We start from the raw sequence: 7,500 nt of genomic DNA, 5'->3' as shown, positions 1-7,500 counted from the left end.
AAGTCACCGGGACAACATTTATACAACAGCACACACACACACACACACACACACACACACACACACACACACACACACACACACACACACACACACACAGAGCCAGACAGCAACAACAAAAAAAAGATAGCTACATAACATATATTACACCTATGGCTTTGCAGTGTTCAGCGGGTGACTGGTCGGCATCATAGACACCGTTGCTGCTATTCCTGGCTGATTAATCCAAGGGAAAAACACGAGTGGCCAGTGGTGTTCCATGGGGCGTTGATCTTATGTTTGCATCCCACACCTTCAAAGACCTTAGACGGCTGGTAACTGAGACAAATATAGCTCAGGAATATTTAAGAGTGAACTGAGTGTAATATGTTAGTGAAGGGGCGGAGGTATATGAAGAGAACGTGTCGTGGTTTTAGAGATCAGAGCAAAGTTGAAGGTATATTGTTTTTTCTATTGGGCAAAAGAGGGCATGGATAGGATATGAAAGGTGATGCGTGTGAGTGATAATTAGTAGATGTGTAAGGGGAACAAACTGGCAGTGTAAGAAGAACAGGAGCAAGAGTATGTTAACGAAATAGCAAGCATATAAAAGAGAGAAAGAAAGAAAAGAAAGGAAAGAAAAAAAGAAAGAAGGAAAGAAACAAACAAACAAAGAAAGAGAGAGAGATAGGAAGAAAAGTAAGAAAGACAGAAAAATAAACAACAGTGGCGGAAGGAAAACAATAAACAAAACAAACAAAAATCAGTCAAAACAAAGGGAAGACAAGAGCCAAGTTTAATAATACATCCTCGCCTTTTTCTTCAACTATAATCACTAAAGGCTATAGGTAACCATCCTTTGAGATTCTACTTCAAAACATAATGCTCCCAAACTTTCTCCACTTATCTCTGAAGGCCATACATCTATTCCAGGGCGGTCCCACTAAACTTTCATCAACATAATTATTTTCAAAACATTTCAGTGTCTTATCCTGCGTTTTATCACTTTTCACAAGTTCTAGTGAAAATTACAGGAACTTTCAAGAATGTTCTCACGATTTTAGATTTATTAGGCATAACGGATTCTGCAACATTAATAGGAAAAACATTCTTAATAACCCAAGTAATAAATCATGTGACACTTGAAAACAGTCATGAGGAGAGACGAGTTTTAAGAATGATTGTTAATCCCAAACCTCCACTCATATAGGTTTCCTTCTGACCTGCACAGCATTTTTCAACAGCCCGGCTAGCTCAGTCGGTAGAGCACGAGACTCTTAATCTCGGGGTCGTGGGTTCGAGCCCCACGTTGGGCGATAAGTTTTAACCACTGGTATAAAATTTGGCTTCAAATTTCACCAGGAACTTTAAAAATGCGACGGAAATAAAAAAATTCAAGTTCCTATGAGTGTTTCTCCCTCTGTAGAGCAAAACCCTCTCAATTTAGCACTAGAATCACGACGATAATGTTCAACCTCCGAAAGACTTTACAAGAGAAAGTGAAAAGTAGTCCATACAAGACACTGAGTAACCTGAAGCCAAAAGAACAACACCAACCCGCAAACTTTTAAAAATAATAAAACAAAATGTCAAAGTTTTAGCATATTTGATGGACAGATTCAGATCGCACGGAAGGAGGAGGAGGAGGAGGAGGAAGCTGGAGAATGAGTATTAGATCAGGTCAGCTCAGCAGAAAGACACACACACACACACACACACACACACACACACACACACACACACACACACACACACACCGCGTAGTGTAGTGGTTAGCAAGCTCGACTCTCAATCGACATGGCCCGGGTTCGAGTCCCAGGAAGCGGCGAGGCAAATGGGCAAGTCTCTTGTGTAGCCCCTGTTCACCTAGCAGCACGTAGGTACGGGATGTAACTCGAGGAGTCGTGGCCTCGCTCTCCCGGTGTGTGGAGTGTGTTGTGGTCTCAGTCCTACCCGAAGATCGGTCTATGAGCTCTGAGCTCGCTACGTAATGGGGAAGACTGGCTGGGTGACCTGTAGGCGACCGTGGTGAATTACACACACACACACACACACACACACACACACACACACACACACACACACACACACACACAGAAAGAGAAAGCAAGCAACACAGACACCTAGCCATCCATCTACCCAGCCAGGCAGCCAATTATATTACACATGTGCCCTAGCAAAGTAGTTTAACATTTAGCGGGACACTGAACAGGATTCGCTGATATTACTGACGCCCTTGCTCGCCGCTGCTATTCCTGGCTGATCGACCCCAGGGGAAAAATGAAGGTCAGTGTAGAACATTCAGAATAAGTCGTTGCTCTGTGTCTGCGTCCATAAATACCACACAAGGCCTTAGGCAGGTGACAAGTGTGGAAAGGAGAGCTGACAAGCAGGTAGCATGCATGTAATTACACACACACACACAGAGAGAGAGAGAGAGAGAGAGAGAGAGAGAGAGAGAGAGAGAGAGAGAGAGAGAGAGAGAGAGAGAGAGAGAGAGAGAGAGAGAGAGAGAGAGAGAGAGAGAGAGAGAGAGAGAGAGAGAGAGAGAGAGATAGCAAGTGTTTTGAAGATTTTCAGTAAGTCTAATATCAGTAGGGTAAAACACATGAGAGAGAGAGAGAGAGAGAGAGAGAGAGAGAGAGAGAGAGAGAGAGAGAGAGAGAGAGAGAGAGAGAGAGAGAGAGAGAGAGAGAGAGAGAGAGAGAGAGAGAGAGAGAGAGAGAGAGAGGAAATGGCAAGTGTTTTGAACACTTTCAGTAAGTCTAATATCAGTATGGTAAAAACACTTGACAGAGAGAGAGAGAGAGAGAGAGAGAGAGAGAGAGAGAGAGAGAGAGAGAGAGAGAGAGAGAGAGAGAGAGAGAGAGAGAGAGAGAGAGAGACTTTTTTTTTCATGGCTAAGCACTATTCATGACAGCAAAAGAGCCCATTCAGCAGTTAACTAAGCAGAGTGACGCCAAGAGCGCTGCAGTTTAAGGCGACTAAAGAAATATTTATATCAATATCACTAAACCACGAGAGAAGAAAACATTTTCATTTGTTTTCTTTTGTTCATTTTAGTATCAACTTATGTAAATTGACTACATGACAAAGACTCTCTCTCTCTCTCTCTCTCTCTCTCTCTCTCTCTCTCTCTCTCTCTCTTTTCTATCCTTAGTAACTTGACATTTTCACCAGCGTCACTTTTATGGTTTATTTAACGATGCTAATTCTACGCAGCGAGGTTAGTGTCCTTGGAAATAAAATCGTCAATACATGTTGTAGTGTGTGTGTGTGTGTGTGTGTGTGTGTGTGTGTGTGTGTGTGTGTGTGTGTGTGTGTGTGTGTGTGTGTGTGTGTGTGTGTGTGTGTGTGTGTGTGTGTGTGTGTGTGTGTGTGTGTGTGTGTTAATCTGCTTCTCTTTTGTGTGTCGTAATGTTCTTGAGCTAATTTATCCCTCTGTCTGTCTGTGTGTCTGTCTATATGTTATTATGTTATGTATGTGTGCAATGTTTCTATGTTATTCTGTTTGGTTATTTATCTGTTCCATTGCTGTTTATTCTACTTTCCTTGCTTTATTTATTTTCATATTTTATCTACCGATTTATTTTCACCTATTTTTGCATCTTTTTTTTTTATTATTTCTCTAACTACTTGTCAAACTGGTTATTTATGCGTCCTATTTTTTAGCATATGTTATCTTATCTCCTCTTCTGTCGATCCATTTGTCCATCTAAATTATCATCCTGTCTTTATTTGCATGTCTGTCTGCCTGTCTGATTACCTACTATTATGTTAAGTCAATGTTAGTTAGCTTATTTCTTGTAACTAAATATGAAATGTGATACTCTCTCTCTCTCTCTCTCTCTCTCTCTCTCTCTCTCTCTCTCTCTCTCTCTCTCTTACCCAAAAGCAATGGACCGAGTGGACTTCAGGGAACTCTCGACCGTTTTGTCACTCCCTCCTTCACCTCCCAATCACTTATCCCAACACCAACCTCCTTAACATTCCTGCAGATTACCCAACAACCTGTCCAGCTATCACCCCCACTGCCTCTCGTTCGTCACCCTATCAGCCACTTAACCTTCCTTCTTCTCCTTCTCCACAAATATTCACCTGTCCCGCATTCATCTTTCCTTTACCTAGCTGTCCCTCTGTCCTGCCTGCCATAGCTTCTTTATCCAAATTTATTTCTCTCCTTCAAACATCAAGGACGTTTCTCTTGCATTTTCTAGTACACTTCAGATAAGGTCATTCCTCTCTGTACTTCGTCTTCAGGTTATTGACTTGGTACAGAGATTGCAAGCCCCCAAAGATTACCGGTCTTTACTCTCACTGTTTTTACAACTTATTCCATACCTCAAAATTGGGAACGTAAGCCCTTAAAGATCACCTGTCTTAACTCTCAATGCTTTTACAACTTAACTCGTTCTCCTATTCTATACTTCAAAACGTCTCTCATCCATTCCCTAGTGTACTTCAGGTAAGGTCACTTTTGCTCTCCCTTCAGTTCTACGTCGCTGACTCATTACTGCCAACATACTCGAAAGAATATGCAAAATTAAAATACTGCGAAACACCAGATTTAGTGACGAGTGACGCAGGAAGTGTAGTGTGATATCTAGCATCGAACATAACACTTCCTCTATCGCAAGTATTTTAAGTATTTCAAGTGGGAACAGCTCCTTAAGAAACCTTCCCACAACTTGGAAACACTTACCCTAGGTACTGTACTTAACCTACTCCCACCTTTCTTTTTTTTTTTTACTATACTAAGTAAACAACGCACGCTCTGTTCTCTTCACTACAATGGCAATACAATGAAAAAAAAAACAGCTCTAGATTCCAAGAAGTAATCACTAAATTTGAACTCTACAATCATAACGTAATATTATGTACGACCAATTCAAGAAAGTCATAGCATAGTACTAAAAAAAAAAAAAAACTACATGTTACATCATCACAATATTATTCAACAGTAGCGCAAATCTCTCTCTCTCTCTCTCTCTCTCTCTCTCTCTCTCTCTCTCTCTCTCTCTCTGGTTTTGTACCAATGAAGGACCTACAAACTTGAAATGTATTTAAATAACAACCGAGTTCATTATTTTCTGTTGTTTTGTTAATTTGCCAACCAATGGACCGGTCAGTGACACATGAATGCATTTCCTGTCTGTCTGCTGGCCTCCTTCCCTTATGAGACCAAACTATAATATAGTGTGCTGTGCTGGTGGCGGCCCCCGAGTGTTTGCCAAGTCACCAGGAAAAAAAAAAATAACTGACATACTTTTGTTTCAGTGTTCTCTTTGGTCTTAAAAAAAAAAAAAAGAAAAGAAAAGTGAATGTTTTTTTTTTCTTTTCTTCGTGTCTTTTTCATTTATCCTAGTTCGAATTTTATTGATAGTTGTATGTTTTGTCTTTGAGGCCATTCAATACACTATTATTTTTTGTTGTTCTATACAGTAAGGCTCAAAACACTTAAAAAACTACGTTACTGATACAGATAAAAAAATATATATATATATATATATATATATATATATATATATATATATATATATATATATATATCTTCAAGATATTTTTTCCTTGAAGCATCAACTGATACTTTAACTCAATGTATATAAATCTGAAATGTAAATACGCTATTCTTTTTTTTTTTTTTGGAAATATCAAACCCACCAGTTGGTGTACATAACGATAAACACACACACACACACACACACACACACACACACACACACGGCCTTTCAGTCCTCCTACAACGTTCACCTCCCTTGAATAGCAGCATATAAAGTTAAACATCCATTTCTATAATCTTTTCCCATCATCTCTCCACATTCTAGTACAGATCACCACTCTAACATTGACCTAATCCCGCTCCCACGTGTCATTCACCTTTCATAAATGTCACGAAGAGGCGATCAGATCAAGGGTAATCATTTTGTGTAGACTAACATCCATGGAGTAATCAGACATCTTTTATTAACCTCGTACAGTGATTTAGTGTGAAATGGGTAGCCTACTTGTGGTGCGTACTAATTGCTTGCAGATCCTAATCTCTAACATAATCTAAATTTAACATTATTGGAATTATATATATATATATATATATATATATATATATATATATATATATATATATATATATATATATATACACTGAAAGTTCTCAAATAAGTACATGCTTACAATATTTATCATTACATCCCCACCCACATATAGTTCTCCCTAGCGATGGCAAGTAACATACAGCCTACACGTACAACATACTCCTCCCGAGATCAATTGCCCCTCAAACACAGCATGCTTCAAGAAAGTTAAAATATTAAAAATCCTACGAGAAAACTACACAAAACATCCACCTTACCGTGGCCATGTAACCGCCTTGAGTTAGCCATCACCACTAGGCTTACATCTGGTTTATTTCACGCCATGTTCAGGAGAAAGGCAGTCATTTATGACGGTTTATCATTTCTGAGTAGTCACATGAAAAGTTTATCTCACTGGCAAGTCCACAAGCATATGAACAAAGATACCACGCGGTCATTGACCCGTCAACGCAACATGTGATCCCGCCTCCGCTTTTTAAACTATAAACACAAGAATCTAAACAGAAAGCTGGACCTTTAAAACAAAAGAACATCGGTAAAGACTTATAAAAGCGTAATCCAGAAAGCATTCTCTTAGTCTTTAAATGTCATTCATTGGTATTTGTATCATTTTCTTTATACATATCTTAATTGGATGCTTGCTTTTATTTAGCATTATTTATATCTTTAAAAATATCAATATATGTGATTTTATAATGTATATAAAACTCCGCATCAAAACAACAAGGAGTCTGGCACTTATTACACCCAGTGTCAACATGTCAGTGGTGTCTATTTTATTTTTAGCTTTTGATGGATTACAAGCACTTCCGTAGTTATGGTAATCCGCCAGACTCTTGAGTAATGTAGACAATAGTGCTATGAAGGAAAATAATGTACTGTAAATCGTCAAAAAGATTAGGAAGAATGAGAATATTGGAAGAAATATCACGTGGTGCCATTTTTACCTTAGCCAGAGAGAAGAGAGGAGATTAATAATCAACCGAGCCTTCACCGTTTGTAAGTACATATCCAAATTCTTTCTGTACATCCTTCGTTGTTTGTGGATGACACGTACAACTGGAGCTGTTTCATCCCAATGCTATTATTGTCTACCTAATGTAAGAGAAAGAAAAGGCTAGTCTAGTCTACAGGAAAAAAGGGTTATCTTAATTTGTTTTTAAGTGTCTTGAAACCTCTTCTTGAAGCAGTTCAAGTAAAAAGCAGAATAAAATAAAGAAGTAGAAATTGTGGCAATGTCCAATGTCCCTCTCGCTCACTTCGTTTCCCGGCCCACTCTTCGCTGCTCTTTTACGCAGCTGTTATGACGTCACATAATATGATGCCACGCTATTGACCAACAAGGGATAGAGGGAGAAAAGAGATAATAAATTAAGGAAATGAGACTAAAACAAGAGGTAATGAATAAGGGGATAGGAGGAAATCATAA

The 7,500-nt window shown here is 39.1% G+C and overlaps 1 non-coding gene across 1 annotated transcript; it reads left to right on the top strand.

The window, feature by feature from the left end:
* Positions 1–1,222: 1,222 nt before the first annotated feature.
* Trnak-cuu lies at positions 1,223–1,295 on the top strand. Its single transcript has one exon. It is a non-coding gene; the product is annotated as a tRNA-Lys (tRNA).
* Positions 1,296–7,500: the final 6,205 nt, after the last annotated feature.

The sequence above is a fragment of the Portunus trituberculatus genome, chromosome 17 (assembly GCF_017591435.1).
Source record: "Portunus trituberculatus isolate SZX2019 chromosome 17, ASM1759143v1, whole genome shotgun sequence".
Lineage (NCBI taxonomy): Eukaryota > Metazoa > Arthropoda > Malacostraca > Decapoda > Portunidae > Portunus > Portunus trituberculatus.
This window is presented reverse-complemented; position numbering and strand designations above follow the sequence as displayed.